Here is a 13,488-nt window from a genome sequence, read left to right as displayed (position 1 = left end):
GCATAGAACAGAGAACAGCACAGCACAGTTCAGGCCCTTTGGCCCTCGATGTTGTGCCAACCTTTTATCCTCCTCTAAGATCAAACTAACCTAATACCCTTCATTTTGCTATCGTCCATGTGCTTATCCAAGAGTTGCTTAAATGTCCCTAACGTATCTGACTCTACTATCAGCTCTGGCAGTGTATTCCATGCACCCACTACTCTGCGTAAAGAACCTACCCTTGACATCTCCCCTAAACCTTCCTCTAATCACCTTAAAATTATGCCCCCTCATGATTGCCATTTCCATCCTGGAAATGTCTCTGGCTATCCACTCTATCTATGCCTCTCATCATCATGTACATCTCTATCAAGTCACCTCTCATTCTTTGCTCCAATGAGAAAATCTCTAGTTCCTTCAACCTTTCTTTGTAAGACATGTCCTCCAGTCAAGGCAGCATCCTGGTAAATCTCCTCTGCACCCTCTGTAAAGCTTTCACATCCTTTCTATAATGAGGCGACCAGAACTGCACACAACATTCCAAGTGTGGCCTAACCAGGGCTTAAAAGAGCTGCAGCATTACCTCGCAACTCTGAAACTCAATCTCCCTGCTAATGAAAGCCAACACACCATACGCCTTCTTAACAACCCTATCAACTTGGGTGGCAACTTTGAGGGATCTATAGACATGGATCCCAAGATCCCTTTGTTCCTCCACACTGAGAAGAATCCTGCCTTTAACCCTGTAATCTGCATTCAAATTCAACCTTCCAAAGTGAATCACTTCACACTTTTCCAGGTTGAACTCCATCTGCCACTTCTCATCCCAGCTTACATTCAACCAATGCCCCGTTTCAACCTACCACAGCCCTCCACACTATCCACAACTCCGCCAATCTCCGTATCATTGGTAAACTTATTAACCGACCTTTCCACCTCCTCATCGAAGTCATTTATAAAATTCACGAAGAGCAGGGGTCCCAGAACAGATCTCTACGGAACACCACTGGTCACCAAGCTCCAGGCTGAATACTTTGCATCTACTACCACCCTCTGTTTTCTATGCCTCAGCCAATTCTGTATCCAGACAGCCAAATTTCTCTGTATCCCATGTCTCCTTACTTTCTAAATGAGCCTACCATGGGGAACCTTATCAAACATTTTGCTAAAATCAATATACACCACATCCACTGCTCTACCTTCATCAATATGTTTTGTCACATCCTCAAATAATTCATTGTGAGGCATGACCTGCCCCTCACAAAACCATGCTGATGATCTCTAATCAAACTATGCTTTTCCAAATAATAAATAAATTCTGTCTCTCGGAATCCTCTCTAATAATTTGCCCACCACTGATGTAAGACTGACTGATCTGTAATTCACAGGGTTATCCCTATTCCCTTTCTTGAACAAGGGAATAACATTTGCCACCCTCCAATCATCTGATACTACATCAAGACACTGTTCAAAAGGGCCACAACACACTGCAGCACACCAGAACTGCAAAAAGAGGAAGAGGAACACCTATACAAGGTATTCGCAAAAAACGGATATCCTCGCAATTTCATCAACAGATGCCTAAGGGAGAGACAACAGAACGAGGACATGCAGCAACCCAAAGGACTAGCTACACTACCATACATCAAGAACATCTCTGAAATGACAGCCAGACTACTGCGATCACTAGGACTTATAACAGCACACAAACCAACAGCCACTCTCAGACAACAACTCACCAAAACGAAGGACCCGATACCCAGTATGAGCAAAACTAACGTAGTGTACAAAATCCCATGCAAGGACTGCACAAAACACTATATAGGACAAACAGGAAGACAGCTAATGATCCGCATCCACGAACATCAACTAGCCACGAAACGACACAACCAGCTATCCCTAGTAGCCACACACGCAGACGACAAGCAACATGAATTTGACTGGGACAACACTACCATTATAGGGCAAGCGAAACAAAGAACAACCAGGGAATTCCTAGAAGCTTGGCACTCATCCACAAACTCCATCAACAAACACATTGACTTGGACCCAATATACCGGCCACTACAGCGGACAGCTGAAACTGACAACCGGAAGCGGCAGGGACAGGCCACTATAAATGCCAGAGGAAACACCACAGAAGCGCTTCACAGGAGGCTCCCAAGCACTGAGGATGTCACCTAGACAGGGGACGAAATGTTTGCAACAAAAACTTCCAGCTCGGCGAACAGAATCACAGCAACGAGCACCCGAGCTACAAATCTTCTCACAAACTTTGATCATCTGATACTACTCCAGTCGACACTGAGGATGGAAATGTCATCACCAAATACTCAGCAATCTCTTTGCTAACTTCCTGTAGTAACCTTGGGTCTAGCCCAGGTAATTTGTCTATCCTCACGTTTTTCAAAACTTCCAGGACATCCTCCTTCTTAACATCAACCTGTTCAAGAATATCAGCCTATTTCATGATGTCCTCACAAATGACAGGGTCCCTCATACTAGTGAAGCAAAGTATTCATTAAGGACCTCCCCCACCTCCTCCGACTCCAGGCACAAGTTCCATTCACTATCCCCACTCAGCTCTACCCTCACTCTGTCCATCCTCTTGTTCCTCATATAAGTGTAAAATGCCTTGGGTTTTGCCTAATATTACGCACCAAGCTTTTTCATGCCCTCTTCTAGCTCTCCTGAGTCCATTCTTCAGTTCCTTCCTAGCTACCTTGTATCCCTCTAGAGCCCTGTTTGATCCTTGCTCCCTCAACCTTAGGTAAGCTTCCTTCTTCCTCTTGACTAGATGTTTCACATCCCTTGTCATCCAAGGTTCCTTCACCCTACCATCCTTCCCTTGCCTCAGTGGGACAGTGGGCATTGTGATAATATCCCTGGACTATTAACCAGAGGCGCAGGGTAATGCTCTGGGGTCACAGGTTTGATGCACCATAGAAGGTAGTGAAATTTGAATCAAATTAGAAAAAAAGCTAGTGCAACGGTGACCTTAGTTGACTGTCATTAAAACCCACCTAGTTTCCTAATGTCCATTCAGAAAGGTTATTCTAGCCTGGTCTAATTTACATATGATTCCAAACCCACAGCAATGTGGTTCACACTTAATTGTGTTTTGGGCAATTTATGATGGGAAGTAAATGCTGGCCTCATCTCAGAATTAATTTTAAAAATCTGATATGTGCCTTCAAACATTGCAGCTCAGTTTATTTGCTATTTTAAATTTATTCATTCATGAGATGTAAGGGTCAGTAACAAGGCCAGCGTTCATTGCTATAGAGAAGTTGGTGGGCAGTTATGATGGGCAATTATTGCTGGCAATCTTCACACACCAGGAATGAATTTTTAAAATATAATTATTGGGAATGTGTTAGTTTTTCGTAGTAAAACCAATGTTTCATTATGATTGAGACTTAGGTCCTTTAAGATCTTATTCAGAATTACAGAAATTAGAACATTGTTATTGTTCTATGCAGAAACAGTGCTCTAAACCACATTTGTACATCTTTCCAAAATATTAAGATTTTAACATTTACTTTCCAGAACATGTAAATTCCACATGAACTTTCAATGTAGGTTAGACAGAACTCCCACTTACACAGCATGTTATGACTCACAGGATGTTGAAAAGTGCTTCACAGGTAATTAGTTTGAAAAACGGTTACTTTATTAATTGGGTGAACTTAAAACATAAAAAAGTTTTGTTGAGATTGATTTTGCTAACAATTATATCTGGTAATTACATATAAATATTTTGTTTCTGTTGTAAATCTTTCTGTTCAGGGATTAGGCTATTGCTGGCTAGAGGGCAGTTAAGAGTCAACCACATTGCTGAAGGTCTGGAGTCATATGTAGGCCAGAGCAGGTGAGGAATAGCAGTTGCCTTTGTTCAAAGACATTATGAACCAGATTTGTTTTTTCCAACAATCAACAATGGTTTCATGGCCATCATTAAACTCTTAATTCCCATACTTTTGTTGGATTCAAGTTGCACCATCTGCCATGGTGGGATTTAAGCCTGGATCTCCAGAACATTACTAGTGTTTCCGAATTAATAATCTAGCAATAATAACAAAAGACTCCTTTTAACTTATGCCCCTTTAGTACCCAATTTAATTTTCCAGTGAGATTTTCAAGCAGTGTCAACAATTTGTCAGTCAGAACATTAAAGTGAAGTTCCATTCATGTGGTTTAGAAATTCATCCACTTTCCTACAGCTTCCTTGAACATAGCACTGTCATCAACCCATCCTTGCAAAATGAGTGTCCAGTTTGCTAGAGATTGTGATTTTTGATTTCTTAGTATGATCTGAAGTGATATTCTAATATTATTTCACACCTCTTTTTGTTTGCCCAAATGATTTTACACTCCCAGTTATTTGCAAGCTTCACTACATTGGCACATAGGGTCTTAACTCCTTTATGCGTTTGAAGGAAGAAGATGCTAAGCAGGACAGGCTGCTCCCAAAACAGAACGTACTCACCCGTCAGTAACATTCACTTTAGAGATGGACAGTCAACGCTGGCCCAGCCAGTGATGCCCACATCCCGTGAAGAAATAAAAAAAACTTTATAAGCAACCTCTGAATCATCAGGGAGGCAATGACGGAGGCGGGCTAGTTCCTGCAGGAGAAGCTGCAACTAATGTGTACTTTAGGGTCGGAACCGCCTTTGGAAGAAATTTCAACTGTGGTCTCTGCCTTTACTTGCTTCCTGGTATATTAAGATGTTGTCTTATGGGGATTGAGGTTGGTGTTCTGATATAACAAACAGAGCTACTTCTTGCTAGTATTATGTTCACTATATCAACTTTTAAATAAGTGATTCAAATATCCTGTTGCTTCATTTCTGAGTGCAAGGTTCTGCTTCCTGTCTCCACGTTTACTTTGCCAGCCACTACATTTTGGCAGTCAAGTAGCCTTTATAAAGACTGAAATCTATATGAAAAATATTAGAAGCTTTGAAGATTACCAAACATTTCCCTCTGTGTATGTAATCATTTGGTGCCTATATTCTTTTAAGTTGAATCTGTTAGCGATGTTTCTGCAAAGTTTCATGGTTGCTGTCACCATGCAACCACTGGAAGGTCCCATGAAGGATTCTGTGATAAACGTTGCACAAATTAAATTGAAAGGGATCACACAGTCAAAATACAGCCATGCATAGCAACTACACTTTAAATGGACCATTACATAATACCCCCGTGAGTCCTTCACAGACCATTTCACTCATCCAGTACTCCCATTAAAGTTTTTGATTTGCCACTTAATTTATGTAAGAATTTTGGGATTTGTTTTCCTCCTTGGAAGTATTGATCATTCCTTTCGTGATATGGTGCTTCTTAAAACGTTCAATCCAATCAGCATGATGCACCACAAATTTAGTGGACACCACAAATTTAGATGTTTAGTGGACTCTTGAATGTTTCCACAACCTCAGTGCTGAGCTTGCCTTTTATTAGTTTGTACCAATACCTTCTCATTTCTCCTGGTTTCACTAGAATAAAATATGCTGAAGATGAACATTTTTTATTCCCTTTTTTATAACTTTACTGGTTCACTAAATTTTTGAAACCTCATTTTAAAAAAAAAGTGTAATTAATGCATTGCACTGTTTTGCTGTAGTGTACATTCCAGACAATACATTGACAAACCAACATTACAGATATAGGTGAGTTTTCTAATATCTGGTTAGATAGAAAATGAAGAATACACATTTCTAAATTAATTCACAAACCCAATCGAAAAGACTTCAAATTTAGAGTGAGACAAGTTACAATTTGAAACGTTGGAATGTATGATCTAAGGATAAAGGAATATGAACATTTAAAATGGGACAAGAAAATAGTTACTGATTCATCAAGCTTACTGCGTTATGACATGGTGAGACCCAAGGTACCATGAACCCACCCTTCACACAGAACAAAAACTTTTGGGAAAAGCACCAGGAATTTTCTGTGGGTCATCTGAAAGTGACCAAACAATTTCCTGATGACCGCAACAAATGATGTCAATTGCCCAATTACCCGAACACCACCTCATACAGAATGTCTTTGAATCTTAGCAACTTTTGAACCTTTACTCTAGAGACTTAAAGCTTTCTGTGAAAGTCTTTAAATGGGTGTTTAATTTAATTCTATGTCAGGAACTTAAGAAATAAGGGTGGGAGTATGCCACTTGGCCCCTCAACTCTATCCTATCAGTCAACAAGTCCATGGCTGATCAGAACCAGCCTTAATTCTTCAGTCTTTCACAACTTTTACTGATACTCCCACGTCTTCTGTATCAATCAATTTTAAATAATCTAATGATTAGAATCTACTCCATTATTTTAGAATATTGCATTTTTGACATTCATACTTGGCTGGAGAAATGAATTTTTTTTATTGTTGGTCAAGTTAAATTTTTACATTTTCAAGATGTTGAAATTTTTACACTTACCATCTGTAATCTGTCAATGTCATGCTGAGTTCTGTAAGTTTCTGTTTTCTTTTGCAATATAAGCTGGGAAGAATAGAGGTTTGGACATTGCGATGATGCAGAGAATGTACCAGTTTTGTTTTTTTTTCACAACCAAAGGGTCAAAAGTGAAACTGTGTGGTGTTTGCTTATCATTTACAGTATTTCATGTAACATTTGGAGAAGCTGGATTTAACATTTTTTGAAACCAGATGTTTTGTGTTATAAAGCTGTCTAGAAACAGTTGCAGATTGTCACAGTACTTAGACAAGGTATTCAGACCTCCAGGAAGACTGCAAGGACTGGCAGATCTCTTTTTTGCTCACTTCATGGGGTGAAACAAATGTTCAAAGACTCTGAAAAGAAGAATTTATAACTTAAGCAAAGACCTAGGCCCAACTGACCGAGGAATTGAGGAAATTCTATCTCCCTGTGATTGGCAACAATGTGATATTATCAAAAAATCAAAGGAACTGTGCAAAGACACTTCAATCCATCATTATGGTTTGGACTCTTTATTTCTTTTTGCCTATAATTTCCACCTATGATATTTCTGCCGAGCTGTCCTGTCTGTCCAATTTCTGAATGAATGTGTGTGAGTTTGGGTTTAAAGATGGCATAGTTGAAGTTGATAGATAATAATTCATTTTGTCATTTGTTAAATAGTAAATTTGTTTATAATTTTTTATTGTTTATTAATGAAATCTGGTACAGTATGAGTTTATTTTGTCCTACACAACAGCTAAATTCAGGCAAATTAACCATTTTAGTGATTCAATTATACATTTATACTTTTGTGATGGCTGGTGGAATAATGGGGCTTAATTACCAGAGCAGTCTTCCTATTCTAAGATGTATAATTTATAATAGCATGTCTTGTAGAGTGTTGCAAAATGTTTCAAGATAATGGACCAAATTTAAACCAAATGATTTGCGTCCTGCCAGTGTGACTCCTTCCCCAAGAAAACACCACATGCCCACTCCTCCGCCAACAATGTGGAAATGGCATGCCTACCCACCTCCCGACCTCCTGCCAGCCTGGCATCTTCCTGACCCAACACCTCTCCCACTCCCAGCGGGCTGAAAAGTGTCTAGACCTGACTCCCCCTCCAACCTGACTTGCCCAGCACTGACACATCCAGCCTACCTTCATTAGTCTGAGGCCTCTGAACCCATCAAGACCTCCTACATGTCGGATCTGACACTGTCACTCAGACTCCAAATCCCTGATATATCCCTCCTTTGGCTCCTCTTCCCACATCAGGTGACCCCGCCAAAGGTTTGTCCACTCTGGGTATTCCTCCTGCTTTGGCCACTCAAACAAGGCCCCCATCTAAACCCTCCATCCACCCATGCCTTATCACCCTGCTGTAAGACCCCTTGTACTTATCTGGCCCTCAGCCCTTGGATGTTGAATTTTTGGGGTTGCTTTTATCATAGAATCCCTACAGTGTGAAAGCAGGTCATTCATTCTCATCAAGTCCACGCTGACCCACCAAAAAGCATCCCACCCAGACCCACCCCATCCCTGAAACCCCTGCATTTACCATGGCTAACCCAGCTACTCTGCACTTGTTTGCACACAATGGGCAATCCCCCATAGCCAATCCACCGAATCTGCACATCTTTGGACTGTGGGAGGAAACCGGAACACCCAGAGGAAACCGACATAGACAGGGGGAGAATGTTCAAATTCCACATAGACAGTCACCCGAGGGTGGAATTGAACCTGAATCCCTGGTGCTGTGAGGCAGCAGTGCTAACCACTGAGCCACTGTACCGCCCTCTGATTTGGCCACAGTAGGTCCACTATGGGTCCACTATGTGGATGACACCTTTGCCATCACTAAATGAACCAAATTACAGGAAACCTTCAAGACCATCAATAATAATCTTACTGGCATAAAATTCACTAAAGAGGAGAAAAAACAACAACAAACTGCCATTCTTGGATGTCACAGACGAGCAAACAGCCAATGGTGAACTTCAAACAAGCGTCTACAGGAAAACAGCATATACAGACCAAATATTGAACTACAGAAGAAATCATCCCAACATCCACAAACGAAGCTGCATTAGATCATTATTTCAATGAGCTACCACACACTGCAGCACAGAGGAACTACACAGAGCAGAGGAAAATCACCTATATAGTGTATTCAAAAAGAATGGGTACGCAATGAACACAGTCTGCCGATTTCTGAGCAATAAACCCAAACAAGCAGACAAAACACGTCCAGAAACCCTAGCCACTCTCCCCTACATCAAAGACATCTCGAAAATGACTACCAGGCTACTCAGACCCCTTGGCATCATGGTAGCCCACAAACCCACCAATACACTAAAAGAGCAGCTAATGACCTTGAAAGACCCTATACAGATAACAAGCAAAACTTATGTCATTTACAAAATACCTTGCAAAAACTGTAACAAAGTTACATTGGACAAAAGAGCAGAAAACTAGCTACCAGGATACATGAACATCAACTAGCCACAAAACGACATGACCCACTCTCCGACCACTAGTATCTTTACATACAGATGAGGAAGGACACCACTTTGACTGGGACAACACATCCATCGTAGGACAAGCCAAACAGAGACATGCACAAGAATTCCTAGAAGCATGGCATTCCAACTGGAACTCTATCAACAAACACACTGACTTGGATCCCATTTGCCACTCCCTGAAAAAAGAACAGGAAATGACATTACCTTAGGAAATGATGTCACTACAGGAAATGACATCACCAACCCAAGGAAACCCAAACATATAAATAGAAAGTGGGCTACACCACCAGTACTTCATTCAGAGGCTCACTGAAGATGTTACCTAGTATGGTGACAAAATGTCTGAAAACAAACCTTCCAGCTCAGCGAGCAAACCTGCATTTAGAATGCAGTCACTTCTAACTCAGGGTAACCAAACATTGCGAACAATGCCGATATCTAGAAAATGAATTCAAAATCAGTTAGAAGAAACAATCATTTTGTTTTATAATTTAATTCATCCCAATGACCTTGAAAGATCCTATATAGATAACAAGCAAAACTAATGTCATTTACAAAATACCTTGCAAGAACTGTAACACAATTACATTGGACATGTCTTTTCTGGAGGGAATTTTAAAGATGGCCTGTGAATATGCCTGACCTGTCTTAGCATAATTCAAGCCATGCTGCTATAAATAATTTAACTCCTACAATTACATTATTTACTTTGCTCAAGAACGTGTATTAAATGAGTTGCCAAAGCAGACAGAATCTTCTGTAGTTACAACAATAAATCCTGCTGAAGATGCTCTTACTATGATTTCACTAACTGGGATATTCGAAAATGACACTGGTTTGGAGGTTCACGTGCAATTAGTATTAAAATTTGCTCCCTGACATCCACAAATGTCTTACCGAGTGCTTGCAGAAAGTTCCACTCCTGCACATTTTGCGAAATGCTTTGTCCAAATAAGTACAAAAAAATCTGAGCAAATGGGACAGAATGACATCACAGGCAGGAATACTGCACATGTGAGCTTTGCACGTGTACTGAGAGCATTTTAGGGCTGTCAGCAGACTTTCTCAATGTAATATTCGACCTCCATTGCATCTTCACTAGTCGCTCGAATTATATCAGAACAACTGCAGAATATTTGATTCTTTAAAATAAAGCCTTGGTGATTAAAAGCCAACTTATTATTTTACTCAATCTCAAAGTAACTGACCAATCTAAATAGTAATTTAAGTACAAAAGAATGAGGAGTAGATCACTCAACTCTTTCAGCCTCCTACTTAAATTGCAACATCCATATTCCCCACCTGCCTCTCTTCAGTTTGAGCTGGATCTTACCAGAAATTGGCTTAGTCCCAATTTTGTTGGGTTTCATGGAATTTTTCTCTCTGTGAGACTCCCAGCATGTTTTCTCATGCTATCATCCAAAACTTGCTTTATTACCTGTGCCTATATGGCACCTCATTTGTTGGATTCTGCCACGTGCTGTCAGCTGGAGTAGGATTCCTGGCACAAACACTATATGTAAGAGACAGTATTGTACCACGTCAAGCACAGTCAGTCTAGAGCTTCCCTGATATGGTTTGTCAAGCATGCAGTAGATAAGGGAAAGTTTGTTCCCCACTTTGTGGACAGTTTCTGGAGGATGGGAGATGCGGAGGGGGGCAGTCTGCATTCCCCAGGGCAACCAGATGACTATGATACCTTTTACAGCTAAGAAGCATATTTGCTTCCTAATTTTAAAAAAAATCTTTACTTATGAGAAATAGAGTAGGACTTATTTATTCCTGGAGTATAGCTAAATTCATCCCTCTGCCTAACAAACTTACATATCTGTTCCACATTTCTGTCAAAGGAGGTGTTCTTTGTTGAGTTTATTGGACAGTTGCCTGCAATTTGATTTAACCTCATGACTCCAGTGAGGTTAGTTAACCACAGGAGAAAAGAAATGCTATCTACAAAATATCACCAACAAAATGAAACAAGACAATGAAATCTGCACAAATTAAATAGATTCTGCCCACAAGAGTAAATATTTTATTGTTATTGAAGTATCAATATGATTTAGAAACATTTGAGCTGCTATGTGTATCATGAATACTTCCCAGATATTGTTGTCTCACCCATGGCAAAGGTTACATATCGATTAATGTGGATGGAAAATGTTGTCAGTTTGTATTAATGCCTTTTGATATTGGTAATGAATGGAAAGCTCAATAGTTGCTTTTGCATATCAGCTATAGCTCATTCACTGTGTATTCACTCAGAAAGACATGGAATTCTTGACAGTTCGCTTTCAGACATTTGAGTGCATTAATCTAGGCCGGTGATACAGTACTGAGGAAATTGAAGAAATGTTAAACCAAGGGTTGATTTTCCCTCTCACATCTGCATAAAACTTTCAAATGCAGTAAATTAGTCATAGAGTAGTTTCAGTACAGAAGAAGCCTATTCACCTGTCAGGCCTGTTTTATCACTTTGCAATTTCAACTCAGCTAGTTTTCATACTTCCCCTTTTCCCTGTAGCCTGCAAATCTTGATAGTTTGGATAATTATCCAATTATCTTTTGTAAAGCACACAATAGAACTGCCTCCACCACCTAACATGAAGGCCTCAAGATGCCATCAAAGAGGCTCAGTCAGCACCTTACTACCAACCTCTTAACCTGCAGCAACCGAGAGCTATGTGTGTCCACGGAGGCTGATAGATCCTATAGATCACTAGAAGAAGCATCTGGAAAGAGCCCTTTCTGCCAACTATTTTTAATAGTTTGATGAAAATGGCAAGAGATAAAACACCCAATCATGTGTAAGCATAAAGCTTTTGCTGCCTGGAAACTTTGCCACACTCTAACAGCAAATTCCTACTGGTGGCTGAAACCTGCAGGACTTAGATTTAGATTTTAGATCGTAACAAAACATGCAAATGGTGACTAGGAAAAGATATGTTGGAGAGAAACATGGTGACAGAACTACACTTGATTACATTTCCTCACATCCTGCTGGGACTCTTCTGTTTTTCAGTTTTTCCGTCTCTATCACAGCTGTTCTAATGATGTCACTTATCACCACCAGGCTGCCTCTGACATGACTTCCTTTGACCTCAACCAAGGATACCTTCCCCTCCATGGTAAATGAAAGGCCCTCAGTCAGATCCAACCCATTTCCCACATTTCTACCCCAACACTTCCACTTGCTCCCAAAACAACAATAGGATTGCCCTTATCCTCATTTTCCAATCCACCAGTTTCTGCATTCAAAGCATCATCCTCTAACTTTCCACCACCAAACACATCCTCCTCGCCCCTCCCTGGTCAGCATTCCACAGGGATGGATCCATACATCCACTGATTCCGTAACACATCCATTTGGCATCAAAGTCCAATTCATTGGCAAATCATTCTTTTACAAGAATGAATATTAAAATTATAGCCTCAAGCAATCTTGACCATTAGGTAGTTTGCACTGATTGCCTTGTTATATCTGTTATGCAAACCTGACCTCACCTGGATTTGCCATTACTCAGGTAGGTAAAAACAATGACTGCAGATGCTGGAAACCAGATTCTGGATTAGTGGTGCTGGAAGACCACAGCAGTTCAGGCAGCATCCGAGGAGCAGTAAAATCGATGTTTCGGGCAAAAGCCCTTCATCAGGGCTTTTGCCCGAAACGTCGATTTTACTTCTCCTCGGATGCTGTCCGAACTGCTGTGCTCTTCCAGCACCACTAATCCAGAATTTGCCATTACTCGGTTACATTTCCAGATATTTCCACTGAACTGTAAATTTGCACATGGTTTGTAATGTTCAAGGGTGGGTTTTTTGAGAGGGGTACTGTAGCAGTAAACAAGTGAATCTCACTTCTCCAATGTAGTTTTAATGACTTTGTTCTGCAGCATATATTTGGGTAAGGTTACATAGCTGAGAATGCATTATTAAAACATGACATTGGCTCCCTTGTAAAGTCTCGCAATATTTTGGGGATTATGATGGTTCATTGTGATGGATTTGAGGGCTTTCTGGAGTACTGTTTGTGTAATCCCACAGATTATTCATTCACATATCTGTATAGACATCACAACTGGTGGATTGCTTGTGGCCTTGGTGCACAGAAACCATGTCGAAGGAGAGGGCAATTACAATATTATCAGCTAAAAACAGCAACATCCAGCAGCTGACCAACAGCCTCCAGAGGGAGATGCAGAAGCTGAACATTTTATCAAGGAGGTAGAAGAGAAGGAGAAAACTTGGCTGTCATTATCTCCAGCTCTTAGAAACAAAATGCAGCCGCACACTAAGGACATGCTGGGTCACCATTGCCACATGGTGTCATCTTCTGGAGAATAAGTGGACAGCCATCCCATCTCAGCTGTTGTCAAAGTTACAGATGGATTGAGTTTTTATGCCAGCAGCTCATTTCAAGAAGAAACTAGGGACTGTGTGGCATTGTCCAACCCTCTGCACTGTAACACTTCTATAATCCTGGGACACAAAGCTAGGAAAAGGTGGAGAGGTTCATTTAATGTTTGTTAATGATG

The 13,488-nt window shown here is 40.6% G+C and overlaps 1 protein-coding gene across 1 annotated transcript in view; it reads left to right on the top strand.

Moving 5' to 3' along the window:
* LOC122549391 (uncharacterized) overlaps positions 1-10,502 on the top strand; it is a 124,351-nt gene extending 113,849 nt beyond the window's left edge. Inside the window, exon 7 of the mRNA XM_087988889.1 lies at positions 1,371-10,502. The gene's annotated coding sequence lies outside the window, so the exon portion shown is untranslated. The remainder of the gene's footprint in view (positions 1-1,370) is intronic.
* The last annotated feature ends 2,986 nt before the right edge of the window (positions 10,503-13,488 follow it).

The sequence above is a fragment of the Chiloscyllium plagiosum genome, unplaced genomic scaffold, assembly GCF_037043375.1.
Source record: "Chiloscyllium plagiosum isolate Xiang-an unplaced genomic scaffold, Cpla_swu_hap1 HiC_scaffold_1, whole genome shotgun sequence".
Classification (NCBI taxonomy): domain Eukaryota; kingdom Metazoa; phylum Chordata; class Chondrichthyes; order Orectolobiformes; family Hemiscylliidae; genus Chiloscyllium; species Chiloscyllium plagiosum.
Note: the sequence above shows the minus strand (reverse complement) of the source record. Positions and strands in the feature narration are given on the sequence as shown.